The 20,239-nt window shown below is 57.7% G+C and overlaps 1 protein-coding gene across 1 annotated transcript in view; it reads right to left on the bottom strand.

The window, feature by feature from the left end:
- SORCS2 (sortilin related VPS10 domain containing receptor 2) overlaps positions 1–20,239 on the bottom strand; it is a 467,883-nt gene that overhangs the window by 431,865 nt on the left and 15,779 nt on the right. The window lies entirely within an intron of this gene.

Here is a 20,239-nt window from a genome sequence, read left to right as displayed (position 1 = left end):
CGCAGGCATATGAACACACACGTGGGCACACACACGCAGGGATATGAATGCACACGTGGGCACACACACGTGGGCATGCACACACACAGGCATATGAATGCACACATGGGCACACACGCAGGCATATGAATGCACACGTGGGCACACACGTGGGCATGCACATGCAGGCATATGAACGCACATGTGGGCACACACACGTGGGCACGCACACAGGCCCCTCGCACGCCTGAGAGCAACCACGCTGCTCTGGGATGACAGCTCCGCCCAGTGGCCAATGGGAGAACCGTCGGCCTTGAGGCCCCTCCCAGCCATCTTCCCAGGCAAGGGCAAGGGCAAGGGCCCCGCTGCCGGTGGCATGGGAGACACACCCACATACCTTGAAAAAGGATCAACTCAGTCTGGATTTGACTTTATACACAGCAAAGAACATCACCAGCAACACCTAAAGCCTTGAGCCGTACCCAGGGACCCCCTCTAGATGCCAAAGCCTCCCTTCACCTCCACAGCCTCTTCTAATTAAATCTAATTAAATCTGTTTTTCCTCAAGCGCCAGCATCCAAAATTAATAAAATCATTGTTTACTCTTCTGAGTATATCTGGTTCATCGAACAGTCATATCACAGTAATTTCATTTCGCCTCTGCAAATGTAGCATCTTCATCCCCACTGCAAGCGGGATAGAATTCTGTCTCTCCCGCCAGGGCACCAGAAAGACATTGTTTCTGAAAGTGCGTTTCACATTTTAGATGACAGACACCCGACAATACCCTTGGCCGACAATCCATCAGTATCTTAGAAACTCCTCAATGTTTTGGCACCATGCTCTTTCACTTGCTAGTTCTCTAATTTAGAAGCAAACAGGAAAAAACCCACACATTTCAGACAGATCATGGTGCAAATCTTAGAGAAATGAGACTCTACAAACACCCACAACAGAGCAACAGAAAGGAAACAGAGAAAACAAAACTCCCCTCCTTGGGCCCATCATTCTGCTGGTTCCGCAGAGCTTTCCTAGTTCTCTGTCCGAGTTGGGAGTTATTATCCCACTTCACAGATGGGATGATAGAGGCCCCGGGAGACAGAGGTGCCAGACTGGACACTCCCAGATGTCTGCTTTCCTCACTGAGGCATCAGTGGCACCAAGCACAATACCTGGTCCATAGAAGGTGCTCAAAAAATTTGCTGAATAAGTGAATAAATACACACAAAAAAATATTAAATTCCAGAGTCAGACCCCAGTCCTGGGGTCCAGGGTTCATTCACTTGCTCCCTGGCTGCAACTGTATTGAGATGGGTGTGGGCAGGGTCCTCTTGGGAGCAACTGCAGTGGGTCACTGTGGACACCAGAGGCCAACAGCCAAGGGGGTCTCTTCCAAAAAGTGGGCACAGACCAGGAAGCCACTGGATGCATAAAGCCTCTCTCCAAAGTATAGGATAAAGGTTGTTTTCAGCAGGAAGCCCTGGGCCCAGGAGTTTGCACTGGCATCCTGAAAAGGCTGTCTATTTTTACTGCAATCAGCGTTGTTAATGTTGCATTTACTAAAGAAGACGAAAATTGCCCACATCACCTGCCGCTTGTCAGAAACTTCACATTTCTATTTCCATTCTTGGCTGGACTCGAGGCTCCAAACTCCTGCTGCACCTCTGTCAGGGGCTAAAAATAGCCTCCCAAGACCGTGCACACCCGCCACAGAAGCCAGCGTCACACGATGGCTGCCCGGGCCCGGGCCCAGCACCCCACCCCAGGTGAGCACACTACACACACACACACACACACACACATATGCACGTCAGCCTGTACACGTGCACATACATACAAATGCACGCTTATGCACATGTCTGAGGGCTCCCAGGCGTGTGCTCGCTCAGTGTTCACCGCGTGCGTCCTCCCTGCTGGGATGCCAGCGGGGGGCAGGGAGCTTCTGCTGTTTTGCTTTCGGCTCCATCTTCCACATCTAGTAAAGATTTATGCACGCGTGAATACTCTTCTAGGGCTTGGCAATACTTACACCCAGCGCCTCACAGTGCTCACACCCATCTGCAAATTGAACTGCAGGGCTGGCGATGTCACCTGCCGTGATAGGCTGCCCTGGAACCCCGACAGGGGCATCTCAGCTTTGCAGCAGACAGGGCCAGAACTCCCCTGGGCCTCCAAGTGTCCCTGCCCACTACATGCTGATCCAGGTGGGCACTGATGGACCCTGGCCACACAGTCAGCCCTGCCCCAGTCAGGGCCTGGCCTCCTGTGTCCACTCAAGCAGCCAGACAGATCCCAATGGCACCGGCTCTCGCAGGGGACCCACCGCCCTCCCCAGGAAGCTGCCCCCTAGTTGCCCCAGAGGGGGCTTCCCCTCCACCACCCTGTGCTCGCAGTCCCCAGAGACGCCTTGTGCAGAAACCTGGGTGGTCTAGAGCCAGGGCCAAGGGGACCAGAGCTGGGCCCTTTGTGTGACCTCAGGCCAGTGGCTGCACCTCTCGGAGCCTCGAGTTGATTGTTCTGGAAAATGAGGGTAAAGTCTGCTCTTAGGGTCGAGCGAGAGCCTGCCTGGGAAGGCAGCGCCTGGCAGAGGCCATGCCCGGCTTCCTCACTGCAGCCGAGGGCACGGCAGACAGAGGCGTGGGCACCAGGGGAGCCTGGCTCGGGCAGTGGCAGGCCCAGGAGAATAACCGACGTGCGACGCACAGGGCGCCCCTCGCGAGCTGGCACAGTGCTGTGCGTCGTCCGCCCGTGGACGGACGGCTCCTCCCACCGACCTACTGTGAGACCAAACTCACAGGCAAGGATGTCGAGGCTCAGAGAGGTGAAGTCGCTGGAGGACGCCAGACAGAGACAGCGTCAGGACCCGCTTGGGGCATGGGGCTCTGCCGCAGACCCCAGCACTCGGTCTCAGCACGACCCTGCGCCCCGCTCACTCCTGCTCTGCCTCCCGGGCTAAGGCCCCTGCCAAGCCCCCCAGGAGCCTCCAGCTCCAGCCTAGACCTGTCTCCTCCGGGAGGCCTTCCCCACTTCCAGCCCCGGAAGTTGCTGCCCCTGTGCATGTCCCCTGGCCCATGGCTGCCAGGGACACTGATGGTGCCTGACGGCAGCAGAGGTCACCAAGCACGTGCTGAGCTCTTGCTGTATGCCGGGCACTGTGACAGCAAGACACAGGCCCCTGCCCGAGCTGCTCAGGAGCCAGCCAAGGAGACCGACCCTGGAAGACAATGACTGAGGGGCCACCTGGACCTCGGAGCCCAGGGCCAGAGCGTGCAGCCAGTCTCCTCCTACCTTCAGAGGCCGAGGGCAGGAGCTTCAGCCTCCCCTCCCTGGCCCACACCACCACATCGGCCACCTGGTGACACCCCCAAGAGGCCACCACGCAGGCTCACTAGGCTACAGAGTATTCCTGGAAGTCTTCAGACCAAAAGCTCTTCAACAGCAAGGAATGTAATTCTAAGTAATACTTTCTTACTAAAAAAAAATAAAAGAGCAATAAATTGACAATGGCTGTCAACTTCTGGGGGAACTCGGTGCCCCACTTTCTACAGTAGCAGACCAGGCCAGCTGGCAGAGAGGCTGGAGAAGCCAGTGTCCCTGCAACAGCTCAGCCAGCTCTGTCACGCTCAGCCCCAGGCAGCCACGGCCCCACACGTCTTGACAGCAGGCCGAGCTATCAAAAGAATCAATGCATTTAGGGTGATGGAAGAGCCGCTGCCTTGGTGATAACCCAAATCCCGGGTCAGCTCTGGCTGTGGATCTTAGTCCTCACCCCAGTGACCCCAGCACCTGGGAGCCGGGGCTGCAAGGCTCGAGGGTTCAGTGGGGCGGCCTTCTCCATGCCCAGGACTGCACAGATGCATGGCCACTGGCTCACAGTCCCGCCTGCAGGAGAGGCTCCGGGGATGTGGTCCCCTCCCACCTCTTCCCATCCTGCCCCCTTGCCCAGCCTGGACCTTGTGCGGGTGCCCGGCCCCAGTAGTCTGATGCCTGACAGTCTGTAGAGTAGAACTGAGTGAACGTGAATTGCACGGTGGCCCTGCCCACGGGGTGCCCCACGGCACTCCCCACGGAGGAGCCCCACAGCATCCCTGGCTACCAGTGCGGGGCTGCGGCAGCTCCCAGCAGGGTGGGGGAGGGGCAGGTGTCTGTGGCGCCTCCCACAGAAATGGCAGCAGCTGGCGCAGGAAGGAGCCCCCACATTATGCAAAGCCCCAGCACTGAGGGCTCAGATTGAAATGTCGGAGCAGCCGGCGTCTAAAGGTCATGGACCGTGAGGCTTGGCAGGGAAGCAAATTAAGAGCTCGGGCCCAGAACCCTGGGGGGCTGTGGAGATGATGAAAAGAGTAAATCCGCCATCCGGGGCTGCCGTGGGGGTGACATAATGAGGCTGCGTGCCCGGCCTCGCTCCCTAACCAGCGCTCTCCAGTGTCGGGGCCCCAGGCCTCGGGCCCTGGGAGTCTGGGCAGCACCTGGAGAGGATCCTGCGGGGCCGGGGGCGGGCACTGAGCCTCCCCGACGGAGGCCGCAGGGCCACCGGGGGTCCCCTTCCTCCTGCCGCCAGACGGCTTTCCCGTCCCTTCCCCCATCAGCCCTGCTGGGGCCCAGTCCCCCTGCTCCCCCCGGCAGTGCCCACAGCCCCCAGGGGCCCCCAAGGCCTGCATCTCTGCCCTCCAATCCTTCCCCGTGCCGCGCCCGGGCTGCGCAGGACAGTGAACCAACGCCACCCTCTCCAGGGACTGTCGGGGCACATCCTCCAAGCACTGCTTCTCAACCTTCAAAGTCTCCCCCATCAGGCCTGTCAGAGTGCGGGACGGGGCGGAGTGCCGGCCTCTCCCCCGGTGCCCAGAGTGTGGATGCTGCAGGCCACGGACCACCCTGTGAGCAGAGGGCTGCATGCCTCTGCCTCCACCCTCCCACCGAGCCCCTCCGGCCTCGTCCCCGCCCAGAGAGCCCTGCACGCCACACCCTGCCAGACCAGTCTCCCCCACTCCCAGCGTCACACTCACTTCCTGTCGCTGATCACGCTGTGCCCTCGGCTGGGAACACCTGCCCTGCCAACCACCCAAACTCATTCTTACAGCGGCAAAGGCCACCTCCATTATGAAGGCCTCCCAAGTCCTCCCCGAAAAAGAATGATCTTCTTGTCTTCTGTGTCCCCACTGGATGCTGCCTGGCCCCTTGGGCAGGATGGTCCACTTTCTGCATTGTTACCGTGGACCTGTGTCCTTCGTCAGGCTGTCCTGGTCACCCAGGTGTCCCCAGTGCACACTGGAGTGCAGGGATTCCATAAACATTGGCTAAGGGAATGAACGAATAAATAGGTGGCCACATGGGAGGGCGGGTGGAGGGGCAGAGGGAAGGAAGGGCACACGGGTGGGCAGGCGGGTGGATATCTGGCTGGGTGGACAGATGAATGAATGGAGAGACAGATGTACAGACAAATGAGTCTGGCACATGGAAGGACGGACGGACAGTGTTGCAGACGTGATAGTTAATTTTACATATCAGCTTGGCTGGGCCATGGGGTGCCCAGAGATTTGGTCAAACATCATTCTGGGTGTTTCTGTGAGGGTGCATTTGGATGAGATTAGCGTATAAATCAGCGGACTAACGGAAGCAGATTCCCCTGCATGACGCAGGGGCCTCCCCCAGTCAGCTGACGGCTGACCCTCCCCAGTCAAGAGCGAATTCTCCCGCCCACCAGCCTCTTCCCGGTTCTGCAGCAGCCCGCGGCCTGCAGGATCGAACTGGACAGTGGCCGTTCTGGCCTTCTGGCCTCCGGAACCGGGAGGAAATCCATCTGTGCCGTTCGGCCCCAGCCCGAGGCCTGTCACAGCAGTCCGAGCACACGGACACCGGGCCAACGAACACCGCCATCAGCTCCCCTCCTCCTCCTCACCCTGCCTCCTGCTGGGCAGTGCGGCCAGGGAAGGGGACCCCGAACTTCCACCCACTGCCCCACCTGCGCCCGCCCCCCAGGCCCACCCCGCCCTGGGGAGGGAACCTCCTTGGCCCGGAGAACCCGAGACACGCGGGTTGGGAAGATGAGGCCGGCAGACACCAGGCTGCGGAAGGCGCGGGCTGCTCTGCCTGCGGGCTCGGGCTGTTTTGCTGCTGGGCCTGGGCGGCAGCAGGGACGGGGACAGGGAAGACACTGAGAGGCGGAAGGATTCTCCACAGAGGGTACAGGCACTGGGTCCGGGCATGTCTGCACAGAGGGGACACGACAGGCCACCCCGCCTCCCCACAAACCTGAGGAAAGCCTGTCTCACTGACGAGGCCCCGTGAGTGCATCATTTTCTAGAGAAATTGCAGACAGGCGGAGTTTCTTACCTCGGCTCACATCGCCAGAGCAAGGCCAGGGCACACAGCGGGAACCTGGAAGCAGGGCCCTGGGGCGATGCAGCCGCCCAGGGGGCTGGAATCGGGCCACAGCCAGCCTCGTCTGCATCTCAAGAGGCCAGAAGCTCGGTGCGTGTCCGTCCGGGTTTCACCCAAGCAGTGCTCAAGCCGAAGTCGAGGCCCAGCCGCCAGAGCCTCCCGAGAGAGCATGAGCGTGCGCACGCGAGCAGGTGGTGCTGTGAGTGTAAAATGCACGGTCCCACGTGCTGGTCACAGCCGCCACCACGGTGGCAATGTCCGCGAGGCCCCACTCCCTTTCAGCTCCAGCCCAATGCGTCAATGAACTCAGCTGTGAGCAAGAGTCATCCAGCTAGCGACGTCTGTGATCTTGGTGATAAGGAGACCCAGAAACGAGAAACAAAAACAGAAAAACGCCACACCTGGCACTCACGGGCGTCTTGGAGCAGGTGTTCCCCTGTACCACAGAGCAGGGCCTGCCTGTGAGCTCCTGACCAGTGAGACGCCCTCCCAGTGTGGGTGTGGCCACATCTGCACGGTGACAGCTCCACAGTCTGCCACCGAGGTGCCACTGTGTCTCAACCTGAGCGGTGACTGAGCAGAGGTGGCTTGTGAAAGCTGGGGACAGATGGCTGTCTGGATTGGTGGGTCTCGGGGGAAGGGGCCGCACTTTTCTTTGTCTTGCGTGGCATCGAGCAGGCTGTCAGAGTGCCTGGCAGAAACAGCACCTCCGCCCTCCACCTGCTAGGAATAAATCCCTAGTAAATTTCCCCCGCTGGGCCTGTCACAGACGTCCGGACTTAACCCCTGAGGAAACAGCACGGCACTGGTGTCAGCTGTGAGGCACATGCTACTGCTCAACAGGACTCCGCCAGTCCCTGCCCCGACCCCTCAGCAGGAAGGACACATGAAGCCCAAGCAAAGCCAGGCTTGGGGTCAGAGGGTCCGATCCAGGCGCAGCTCCTTGGGCTCTGGGGCCGCAGACCAGCCACGTGGCCTCTCCAAGCCTCGGCCCCCGAGGAGGTTGGTGATGCCGCCTTTCTGGGTTGGGGGCAGGGGTAACTTGTGAACGGTGCCTGCCACAGTGGACGCCCTGCACAGTGACACTGCGCTGGCTTCTCCCCCTGCCCCCCGGGACATGGAGAGCCGGCACTGGACATCAGAGGCCTCTGGCTGTGGAGGGGGCTTTGGGGGTTCAGAGCCACATGTCCTCACTGTGGCAGTGTTAAAATACAGCCCAAGCACTTTGACATTGCTCCCACGGAGAGGTGGGGCCTATGTTCCCTCCCCCTGAAGCTAGACAGGCTTCCGACAGGTTGACAGGGGCAGGGAAGCTCTGTGGCTTCCGGGACTGGTCCTAAAAGGGCACACGGCCTCCGCCTTCCCTGCAGGAACCCCCGCACCGCACCGCACCGGGCCCTCCTGTCAGCTGTCCGACTGCTCTGCAGCCACCGGGGAAGTGCAAACTGGCCACAGCAAAGGACACACGCAGAAGAGAGAGCTGGCCGCATGGCCACGTCTGGCCGCAGCCACATGCGGGAAGCGCAAACCAAGGCTGCCCCTGCCCCCCAGCCGTGCCTGAACCACAGGGGGTCCGGGGGAGGCCCTGTCTCTGCCCCCTCCCAGGACTGCACCCATCACGAATGGCTGGCCCTGACTAGCGGGTTCAGAACAGCCGAGAGAGGGGGAGCTGGAGGAGTTGTTAAATGAGAAGAGATGAAATAAGAAACGCTTCTGTCATGCTTTGTATTTGGCAAAACTCTGTTATCAGAATCCCTTTCAGTTCAACAGAGAATGACGAGGTCCACTCTGAGCCTAGCACAGTGCCGGGTATATAGCACACAGGACGAGGCGGCTTTGGTCCCTGCCATTCTGGGTTCACAGTCTGGTGGGTGACATGCAGATGTCAGGAACCATAATTATGGCTGAGTAATGCCCACCTGGTGATAGAGGGTGGTGTGAGTAACTAACTCTGGGGAATCAGGAAAGACTACATGGAAGAGGCAATACCTCATTAGGGTTTTGAAGGATGAACAGGAGTTGGCCAACATTTCATAAAACGGGATGGTATTCTCTTTCTCCCTCCCTCCCTTTGAGGCATTTGATAGAACATAACATTCATGCATTGCTCCCCAGTCTGTTAAACTAAGGCAAAGGTGTCAAATGTCTTGGCCCAGAAAAAAATGCCATTGACCAAGACAACCCATAATGAAGCTCAGGGTCCCCAGGTCCACTTGTCTGCCCCCAGCGAGCTGGTGAGAGAGGACCACAGCCTCCAGATTGGATTGTCCCCCCAAGCGAAGGGAGGGGAGGGGTCTACGGGAGACTCGAACCCTCCCTAATGTCACACGTCTGTCTCCCCCTGCTGTGGACCACCGTGGATCAGGAGGTGCGGGCGGAAAAAGAAACTGACCAAAGCAAAAGACCCCAAGGGGAGGCTTTAGGACCAGAGAAGAAACCCTGCCCGATGCCTGCTGCTGCAGCGTCCCTGCTCCGCCTCCCCTCACCCTTCCACTAATCACGAATTATTAAAAAGTCATTCCATGTTCCCTGTTTGGTGCCTTAATGGTGCATTTGTCTTCACACTCGAGGAGGATTAAGCTAGAGGAGGCAGATTTCGAGGAGAAAATTAAACGTTGTCAGACCTGCCTTCCCCATCCCCGCTCAGCCACACTCCCGGGGCCACCCCCTGGGGCTCAGCCCTCCAAGGTTCCCAAACCACCTGGCCAGACCGAACTTCTCAGGAGCTTCCAGCCTCCCAGCAGGTGGGTCTAGATCGGCTTCCGGCTGGTGGAGCCTGGAGGGCCAGCACGGCCTTCTCCCCAAGCCTGGACCCCTGGCCTGCCAGCAGCCACACACTCTTTACACATCTATGCTAATTTGCTGATACAATTAATAAGATCAAACAGCCATTGAGTTCCTACTCCATGCCAGGGAGTTATCAGCAATCCCAATGGACAGATGAGAAAATCGAGGCCCAGAGGTGTTCCCACCTCACATGCCACTCAGCAGCATGGACTCCAGAATGAAGCAGCCAGGTTCAAATTCCAGGGGTGGATGCCAGCAAGCTGTGTGACTTTGTGCAAGTTACTTAACTCCTCCGCACCTTGGCTCTGCTATCTGCAAAGCGAGCAGGAGCATCACCTGCCACGCAGGGTTGCAGTGAGGATCCATCAGTTCCTCATGCAAAGCGCTAGCACGAAGCCTGGTGCAAGGACGTGCTGGGGGGATGGGGAAGAGCCCCAGGCTCTGCCAGACCGCCCCTGTCACCCCTGGGGCTCTGGTCTGCCCTGCCAATGGTGTCCCCATGCTCAGCTTTCCTGAACTCCCCACACCACACCTTGCAGCAACAGCTCAGATCCAGGGATGTCCCCACAACCCTCTACCTACCGATACCCCACCTTCCCACAAGCCCTCTGAAGGGGTCTTCTGCAGAAAGTGGTCCCAGGGAAGGCTCGCTCTGGTCTGATGCAAAGCCCCTTCTTGAGGGATCTCAACCTTTTTTCAACAAGCAGGCTCCTGAAGGCTAAAGAGCTTATCCCGTCCAAGGCCACACCACGACTCAGACACATGGCTCGAGGGAAGCCCAGTGCCCGCCCCAGGCTGCCAGGGCCAGCTGCCCTCCAGCAGGAACAAGTGGTGGGGCCAGGGAGGGCAGAGGTGCCTGTGTCCCTCCTGGCCTCACCATCCCCAGCAGGACAATTCCACCCACCTCTTACCCACCCAGAAAATGGAGTTTAGTTATTCCGTGGGGTCCAGAGACCCACTGAGGGGAACCCTTGGGCTCCACAAAACTGCCCTCCTTCCAGGATGCGGGAGTGACCACTGCCGGCTTACCCAGCAAGTTAGACGCCAGAGCCCTGAGCTCATGGGGTGGGCTTCACGGGCATGGGGTGTGTGGGCGTCCGAGAGCTGCTGGACCCTGGCGGTGACCCCACAGAAGTGGAAATAGCCCCACTGTGATGAGGACACTTGCGGGACCCAGGTGCTGGCCTGCAAACGGCTCCGGAAACACAAGTCACTCCTGAATGGAACGAGGCTATCTTGCTAACCAGCACTTAGCACACTTCCAAACGCAGAAGAAAACAGCTTGAGGGCTTTGCAAGAAATGAAAGTATTAATACTAATGAATCAAAGATTCCTGGACTTCCTTTTCAATCTCTCAATAAACACTGGCAAAGACACGGAAGTAGGAGTGGGAGGAGTCGGCTGTCGCCCTGAGGTCACAAAGCCACGTCAGTGCTGCTGCGGTTCCCAGAGGAACAGCCTCGAACAAATTCAGGCCACCGCTGAGGCTTCGCCTGGCAGAGCAGCCACAGAGACTCCGCCGCAGAAGCCCAGCGTGCTGGCCACCGAAGGCCATGTCCACGTCAAGGCTGCACCCTGGAGCTAGAGTGCTAGGGAGGGAGGAGACCCTGGTCCTGCCAAGTCTGTGGGGAGCTCTCGGCTCTGGACGCTCGGCCCCTGCCTCCCCCATAGAGACGAGGTTTTCTAGCACCAGGATGCACAAGTGTGGGCCAAGGGCTGGGCCACGCAGCCTCCAAGAAGCTCTTCTCAAGCCCAGCCCTTCCCTAGAAGGGACCAGGTGGCACCTGTACTTGAAGCAGAATCACACACTAGCCATGCTGGGATTTGGGGGTGCATTGGTGGATATTTCTGGCAAACATCTGCGTGGGCACCTAGTGCATGCACCATCTGTGACCTTTGATCTAGGTTTGTCCTAGGAAACCATCAGACACCCATGGGTAAAGACTTATACCCAAGGATATTAATTAGGTTAATGCATGTCAGTATGCTTGTTTATAATTTAAAAATGAGCATCATTCCAAGGACACGGCAATAGAACAATAAAGAAATGATAGTGTAGTGCTGTGTACTTTTCAGAGGATTTTCACCAATGTAGGAAAATGCTTACAATCTAATGTTAGGTGCACGAAGAAGAGCTCCAAACTCTGTGTGTCTGTGTATGTGCATGTGTGCGTGTGCACCTGTGTGTGTGCGTGTGCACCTGTGTGTGTGTGCATTAAAGTCCTGATCATTGCACAGAAGAACAATGACAAGGGACTGCATCAAAAGTTTGGACATTGTAAGGTATGGGACTGTGTTTCATTTTAAGTTTCTTTTTTCTTGGGTTCTTCTTGCAAGTTCTAAAATGAGCATGGGTTACAACTGTAATCAGAACATGAGTCTGGGGTTTTTTTGCTTGTTTGGTTGTTGGTTTTTAATAAAGTATAAATCTTGGTAAATTCAGGGCCCAGGAATTCTGAGGTTTTTGTGTCCTGGGTCCAGTTAGGACCCCAGCCAGGGCCTGCTCCAAGAGACAAAGACGCCTTTGCAGGTGCACAAGTGAACTAGTCGAGCTGGAGCAGAGAGGAGAGGAAGGATTTTGCAGCCTCCCCGCAGCTCCTCTGCAGAAAGCCTTCCAGGCCGGCCCCACGACCACCCTAGGGAGACGACAGATGCTACGCCCACCACCGCCCCATGCAGGTCCCCACACCCAGCCCTGCCCTTCCCCGACCCTCCAGCTCTCCTGAGCCCCGGCCCAGGGTGCCTAACCACAGCGGTGGCTTCCTTCCCCCACTGCCCTTCTCTTTCACAGCTCTGCTGAGATCTCATTGACACGCCCCGCGGCGCGCCTACGGAAAAGGGACGAGCGGCGGTTGCTAGTATATTTGCGGATCCCCGCACCCAGCAGCAGTCAATCTTAGAGCACTAAATCACCGTACCGTTAGCTATCAACTCCCCATCCCCCCGTCTCTCCCAGCCTGAAGCAGCCACTAATCTGCTTTCTGTCTCCGTAGCTGTCCCTGTTCTGGACAATTCACATAAGTGGAACCACATAGTATGTGGCTCTTTGTGTCTGGCCTCTTTCACCGAGCATCATGCTTTGCAGCTCCATCGTGCTGTAGCAGGTGTCAGGGCTTCACTCCTTTATGTGGCTAAATAATGCTCCGTCGTGGGGACAGCCATGCTTTGCTTGTCCATCCGTCTGCTGCTGGACAGCTGGCTGTTTCCACCTTTCGGCTACTATGGGCAGAGCTGCAGGGACATTCATGGAGAAGCTGTTGTGTAGACACAGGTCTCCATCTCTCTGGGGTCTACACCTGGGAGTAGGATTCTGGGGTCACAGGGCGCTGTGCTCCTTTCTGTCCCCCAGACATGCCCCGCTCATTCCTCTCCTGAGCCCGGAGGTGCCGTTGCCCCAGGACTCGCGTGGCAGCCCCTGCGCACCCTGACCACCCTGGCCCTGCAGGCCACTGTGTGCTGGATTTTCTCCATAGCACTTGGCGTCATCTGAACTTATGTCACTGCTTTGAGGTTTGCTGTCCTCTGCCCTGCTAAAATATAAGCTCTGTGAAAGCAGGGAGCGGTTGGACTTGGGCCTTATTGAATCACTACCTCCTGCCACAGGGCCAGACACTCAGAAACACTGGATAAACATATGCTTAACTTAATTTGCTTCTCCAAGTCTCAGTGAAGCGCCTCCTCCTCCAGGAAGCCTGCCTGCCCCTGCCCCCGAATGTGCTGTCCCCCACTGAGCCAGTAGCCTGGAAAGTGTCAACTTTTCCATTTGCTCACTGGAGAGTGGGCTTCTGGGGGAGGGCCATGGCGTTTCTTCTCTGTGTCCTCCATATCCACACGGGCCTGGCACACCACAGGTGCTGGGTGAGTTCTGCCAAACCACAGCCCCACCCGACATAGCTGCCATTGCAGTGGTTCTGCTCAGTGGTGACTTGGGGCCACCCTCGCCTGGCCCCGTGTCAGTTCAAACTCTCGCACACCTTGAATTGGAAAGGCACCAAGGGCAACCCTGGCCACACAGAAAGTCACCGGAGTTCTCCGACCCCTAGGGTCACGCTGCCCGAGAAAGGGGTCTCCCACGGAGGCGAGCATCACCTAGAGAGCTCTTGCGAACTGCAGGCCCGGGGCCCACCCACAGACCCCCGGCCTGACATCTGAGTGGGTGTCTGTCTCTGTCTTCATGACAAGTCCCAGGAGGTTCTGATAGACACCAAGGCTTGGGAATAACTCCTCAGGGACATCGGCTCAGCAACTCAGAGAAAAACAAAAAAGGTAACAATATTTGCCCACAACAACTTGGGGACATCTGGTCACCCCCAGGGGTGTGGCCAGCCCCCTAAGTCTGAAGGACAAAGTCAACATGATTAGGTGTTTAATTGGGCGCCTCAGTGGAGCTGACACGTTTGCCCGCATAAATAATTGTGATTTATTAAAGAGCATTCTGCTTATTAAAGGCTTCTTCCCACTCTCCGACAAACCAGTGGGGCATTGCTTTGTTTTGAAAAATCATTCGTTTTTTTAAAAACCTGTGTGGGTGCTGCTTAATTAATCATCTACCTTCTATAGCAGCTTGGAGACATGAAAGGAACCAAACGTGGGGTGTGTCGGAAATTTCGTGCAAACTCACCCCCTACGTCACTCCCCGCTGCCTATTGAGGAAGCTTGGCCAGGGAAGGAGCCCGAGAGCAGCCACTGCCGCACGCCAGACGCGCCCAGGCCGGCCACCCCACAGCACTCGGAACAGTCTGGGAACGGGGGAAACAGTCTGGAAACAGGTTTCTGCACATGGAACTTTCCAGATCTGGGGGAATGTCAATTGGGCCCACTCCCTCTGAGCCAGACAGCAGCCCCACCCCGCATCAATCCCATCCATCTAAACAACTGCTGAATAGACATTTCCAGAAAATCAGTTTGAAAATCAGACATGGCCCTGGCTCCATATGGCCCTGCTTGGGTTCAAGAATTGGGAAAATGGCATTTTCCTTCTCCCTCTGCCATGCCTTCATCCACCCCTCCTTCCCCTCACTTATTCCTGAGGTCCTACTATGCGCCACACCTTGAATCAGGTACTGGGGTGCAGAGAAGAATCAGACAAGGTCCCTGTATCCACAGGTGCACACTCCATGGCAGGAGGACATGCCACACACCAGGGAGAGTGTGCCCTGTCACCTACCACCTCCAAGCCTTGGCTTCTGCCTCAGGCTCTGGGAGGACAGCTCCTTGCAGGGCCCCTAGTGCCCAGGACAGGGCAGCCACCCACGTCAACACTGCCTGCCACCACCCTGGCACACACACTCCGCAGCCTTGGAATCTAAGCCCTGTCAAACTCAGGCCACTGCTTTGTGTGGTCAGTGGGTGGCTGTTAAACTGTAAATACTTTTGGTGGCTCTAGTTTTGAACTCCATTACACAAATCTGCCTTCTTAAACTGAGTGAACCAAACACTCCTGTATTTTCACAACAACATGGAATTGTCACCCTGAGCATCATTTTCTCTCCTGAGCTCAGGGTGGAAGAACACAGGGGTGCAGAAGAGCCAGGCATGAGTTCAAGGGTGCTGCTGTGGCTGGCCCTCTGCTCCCTCCACATCCGGGTCCTGTCTGCCCTGCAGAGCCATCCACATTCCCCTCAAATCCCCAGCCTGTGACAGAGCTTCTCAAAGGTGGCTGCAGTTTGGAATCATCCAGGTGCCCGGGACTCCGGCCAGACCAGTGAAATCAGGTTCCCTGGGAGGGGCCCAGGCAGCAAGGATGCTAAAGCCACGTCACAGAACCTGGAGTCTGGGGGACAGTGGCACAGGCTGTCCCAGGGGACACCTCAAACTCAATGTCACCCTGCAGTGTGACATTTTCCCTGCCTCCAAAAAGCTACTATTTCCGATGGGGATGCACACACACATGCATGCAGAGGAAACAGACAAGATAAACTAAATGCAAACTGCAGAAAACAACTAGGGAATGAGCAGAGGGCACAGGGACGTGCAGATGAAGAACACAGAGGGAGGGAGGGTGACCCTGGAAGGCATGACTGAGGAGGTTCCCAAAGTGAGTAGGAGCCAGCCGTGCATGCCAGGCAGGGGGTCACCCAGCACAGGCTCCAAGGTAGAAAGGGCCTGGCATGTTCCAGAAGCTGCAAGAACATGGCCTGGCAGAGTACACGGGGCTCTTGGGGCCGGGAGATGCTGTGTGGTGAGGTCAGCAGGGCGAGAGGAGGCCAGAGAAAGAGTTTGGATTTCATCCTGAGTCCACCGGGAAAGCCACAGGACGGGGTTTCCCGGACGTGGACACGGGAGAATGTATCCCCTGTAGAGACAGGCGTGACATTCTGACTGGGGTTAGCAGTCACGGTTCTCTCCCTTCTCGGCCTTTATCCTCAAATTCCCACTGGCTTCAGAGGTCTGAGAACACACATGGAGCATGGAATCAACCCTTAGTTAGATCAGAAAGAGGGATCAAGTCGTTTTTACGTTCCCCAATCCCATATTCCATCCCACACACTGAGCATATATAGACAAAAAGGATATGCACGATGCTTAACGAGGAGTAGCTTTTTAAATGTCTCTAATCTCTTGGGAGAGGAATTATTTCAGTGGGCGGGCGCCAATATCTATAATTAATATCTATGAAAAGTTGAACCCAAGAAAAAGACTTTTCAGGCTAAAAGTCCTCATGTGATACCTAGGCGATTAACAGTTTGGTCTCCCCCGTGGTAAAAATAGGCTTCCACCTGAAACCACTCTCCTTTGTGGCTCCCGAGCCCATTCTGTGAGTGACGGAGAAGGAAGCGATCAGAGCCACCCACAGGGCACAAGTCGGAGGCGACGTCTGCCCAGATGGGAGGTGACCCGGTCCAGGGCAGTTAGCAGCCAGGACCTCCTTGTTGGGGTTTCGCTAATCGTTTGATCCGACCTTCTACTTCCGCCAAGCTCATCAACTCATAAACCTCCAAAGATAAACTTCTGCTTCTGGGGGCCCCTCGAACACCAGCCGTCCAGCGACCAGGCCCGCCAGGCCACTCACCTCACACCCGGGAAGCCAGGCCACAGAGGTACGATGACCTGTCCAGCGTCACTCAGCTGGCCCATGGGAGAGGCAGCTGGGGACCCTGTTCACGGTGATGCCAGCCAGGGGGACCTCCCCTCTCCAGGACCCTCAACCCTCACCACCCTAAAAACACAAGATCCATTCAAGACCCTGCCCGTGAGCGCTACTCGTGCCCCCACGGCTCCCGCAGCCAGCGCATCCGGCCCCCCAGCCTGCCAGGTGGCTCCCTCCCTTGCTCACCACGTAACAGCTGCGTACTTTTCCTTCTCTTTATTGATGCGTGTTGTCCCGGCCGCCCACACACAGCTAACCAGGAAGTACAGAGCAGGAGCCCTGGGCACCTCTGTGGAGGGTGCAGAGGCCGAATCCCCCCACCCCCGCACCCGGGAGAAGCGCCTTCCATTCGTGGATGCTCAGTGAATATTTGCTGATTTGATGATGGTTGAAGTGGCTTAAAAACCTTCATCTGAAGTAAAAGCATGTGGACTTGGAGCCTCAGGCTGCAGGCCGTCTGTCCCACGGAACCGCCAGGCAGGTCTACAGGGGACAGGCGGAGAGGCCAAGCGTCAGGCAAGTCGGCCAAATGAGCTTTGAAAATAACTTCCCTCTCCTTGACCTGCAGCTTGCTGTCCACCTGTCCACTCATCCAGTCCCAGGCACGCCCCGAGCACCCGCGGTACCCAAGGACCACAATCAACAAGCTGCAGGGCCCTCGGGCTCCAAGGGGGCCGTGGAGTCCAGAGAAGATGAGCGAGGGCAGAACACCACAGCCTCCAGCACAGGGGCTACACTGGGGCGGGGGCAGGGGAGGCCAGCAGCTGGGAGGTGAGACAGAAGGTTCCAGGCCAGGCGGAGGGAGTGGCAGGTGCAAAGGCGACCTGCAGAAGGTAGGCAGGCAGCACAGGTGCCGGAGCAGCGGCCAGAGTGAAGGGCCAGGCTTGCTCCTGAGCCGGCCTGGGAAGCCTCCCGAGGATTTTAAGCTAAGAAGTGAGGGCAGGGCACAGCCCCGGCGAAGGAGTACAGGCGCAGAGTGGACAGCGGGATCAGAAGGACCCTCGGGCCTCGAGTCGGCAGGAGAGAAATCACAGGAACTACAATCTCCCATCTCTTTCTTTGGCTTTGCTGCTGGAGCACGGGGCAGGCTCTCACGGCGGGCACCCCGAAGCTGCCCAAATCTGGATCCCAGAACCCGTGCACAGGCTACCTTGTAGGAACTTTGCAGATGCAACTGGGCTCTGGCGAGGGGGAGACGCTCCTGGATTACCTGACCAGCCCTGATGGCATCACCAGGTGCGCGCAGGAGCGGGGCAGGAGGGCAGAGTCAGGGAAGGAGATGCGACAGCAGAAGTGGAGATCGGACGGGTGCGAGGAAGCGCCTCGAGCGGAGGAAGCTCTTGTGCCTCTAGAAGCCGGGAAAGGCGGGGAGACAGCCCCTCCCAGAAGGAACCAGCCCTGCCAACGCCTGGACTTCAGCCCAGCTGGACTGATTTTGGACTTCTGGCCTCCAGAACCACAAGGGAATAAATCTGTGTGGCTTCAAGCCACCAAACGTGTGTAGTTTGTCACAGCAGCCACAGGAGGCTACAACGGGGAGATGCGGCCTTGAGGAACGGCCCCGCAGCCGCAGACCCCCCCTCTCCACCACCACTGTGGGCCCCAGGCGGTGAGTGTGGGCCCGGCAGCCTCCGTTAGACGGCAGGGCTCACCGCTCCGAGGGCGAGGCCCTTCTGCCTGCTAACGTTTGCCTCCACGTGAAGGCAGAGCCAGAGCCACTCAGCAGAATGTGGTGCCAGCCCAGCCCCGCTGTCCCTGAAGTTCACTCACGCTGGGAAACCCAACAGCAAAGATAGTCGTTCCTCACGTCCACCAGAAAAGCAGCCTCGTCATCTCACCGCGGCCTCAACTCCACACTGACGTCACCTGCAGTCAGCAGAGACCAGACAAGATGGAAGATGCTGTCTCAGCAGGGGGTGAGCCCCCCATCGCTGGAGGTATCCCAGATGGGAAAGGGTGGCCTCTGAGCATCCTGGGAATTCTGAGATCCTGGGAGTCTATCCCAGGACTACTCCTTAGCAATCTTCCTGCACACAGTAGGTGCCACATGGAATTTGCTATATGAGTCTGCCCAGAGAGCCCCTGTTGTAGTCCACTTTTTGCCACTTTAACAGAACATTGGGTAATTTACAATGAACAGAAATTTATTTGGTTCTAGACGCTGGAAAGTCTGAGAGCCCAGCACCTACAGGTGGGAGCCTCCCTACCCGCTAGATATGCCCCTGGCTGGGGCAGCTGTGAGCAGAGGCTGCTTCCTTCTTGGGAGACAGAGGAAGCCCTCTGTGACTCACCTCTGCTAGGATTCCTGCAAACACTGGCTGCCTGGGCACTCAGACGCCAGGGCTGGAGGCTGGAGGCAACGGCACGAAAACAAACACTTCCCATGACTTCCTGGCAGGAGGAAGCCCAGGCTCACCTGCCGTGGGAAACTTCACGGCTCAGGTGCAGGGCCCTGAAATAAAACCCCAGGAAGTCTGCCTCCAGCCCAGCCCAGCTCCTGGAGACACGTGACTCAGTCCACTGCAGCCAGAGCTGTCTCGTGGTGTCCAAGAGCCTTTCCAAGGGGTCGCCCTTGGGAGGGGGCTTTGGGCTCTCTGGGTCTCTCCCTGGAAAGGCCGCTGGCCTGAGAACCTGAAAGCCGGCTGCAGACCCAGCTCTGCCGCTCTCAGGGCAGACTCAATCCACTCGTCCCCTCTGCCCTCGGCTTTTCCATCTGCAAAATGAGACCTCCAGCCAGGAATCCCTGCTTTAGTAACACAGCGCTTCCCGACCTCTTTGGGTTGAGATTTGGGGAGCACGCTCGAGGGCGGTTCAGGACTCAAACTGACGCTGAACACACGTGACCACAGGGCACCTCCACACCCACGGTCAGTGACTGCACTGTTTCCCAGCCACCTTCATTCAGTCCCCAACACCTCTGCTAGGGCTGCCGCCAGCCCTGCCCAGGCGACCAGGACACACCCGCCCCCACTGGCATGGCATCTCACCCCCCCAACCCCGGCCCCGCACTTCATCCCACAACCCATTACTGCAGTGAATCCACGGGGCACAATGACCGAGAGATGCCACAGGCACCCACAGAGCAGGTGCCGCAGCCCACGGGTGAGGTGGCAAGGGGCTGCATGCCAGGGGTCTCGCCTACTCGTGAGCTGTGTGGACGTGGATGCAGCCTCAAGCACAGCTGAGGATTGGGGGTTCACCAGACCACAACCGTAACCGCACAAGGGAGGGACTGGCTTGGCCCTGCCCACACAAAAGGTGGCCCAGCCACCTTTTCCAGTGGAAGTCACACAGCCCAGAGCCAACACCTCTGGGGGCCCAGGGCAGTGGGGCTGGGGGTGGCATCAACTACTGTTTTCTCAAGGTGGGACAATGACCCTCCAGTGACAAAGCCAACAGAGATGCTCAGCCCCCTTCTAACTCCCCACTCTGCCCTCCGTAGGGTCCTGCCCAGGATCGGAGTTCTGTCTTCCATTGACAGCTCTTAAGCTTCAGCTAGAGACCAGACTCCTCGCCCAGCCTCTATTTGTGTGGTGCCAGGGCTCGTCATTTCAGCCCTCTGGCCAAGACGATGGCTCCAGGGTGGGCATGTGCCCCAGGCAGGCCAGTGAGTCTCAGCTCTGGGCTTGTCCTGGGCAGGATGCCATAGCAGCAGCTCCCTGTAGCCTGTTTCTCTTGGAGCCACGGCCCAGGGAGGGCTGCCTGAGAAGGAAGCCAACAGTGTAAAGCAGAGCCCACCCAGAGACGCAGACAGACTGAGGGACAGAGCCTGGTGCCTGTGTCAGAGCCCCTGGAGCCAGCCAGGCCTGAAGCTAGCTCCCTGGGCATTCCAGTTCTGTGAGCCTGTGAATTCTACTTTTTCACATAAGCTAGTTGGAGTTGGGTTTCTGTGACTTGTCACCAAGGATCCTACTTAGCACCGCTTGTGTGCACAGCATTGCAGGAGATACGGAGGAAACCACAGGGAATGGGAACATGCTCCCCAGCCTCCAGCAACTTTAA

The sequence above is a fragment of the Eulemur rufifrons genome, chromosome 20, assembly GCF_041146395.1.
Source record: "Eulemur rufifrons isolate Redbay chromosome 20, OSU_ERuf_1, whole genome shotgun sequence".
Lineage (NCBI taxonomy): Eukaryota > Metazoa > Chordata > Mammalia > Primates > Lemuridae > Eulemur > Eulemur rufifrons.
The sequence above is the reverse complement of the archived record's forward strand: the minus strand, read 5'-3'. Positions and strand labels throughout refer to the sequence as shown.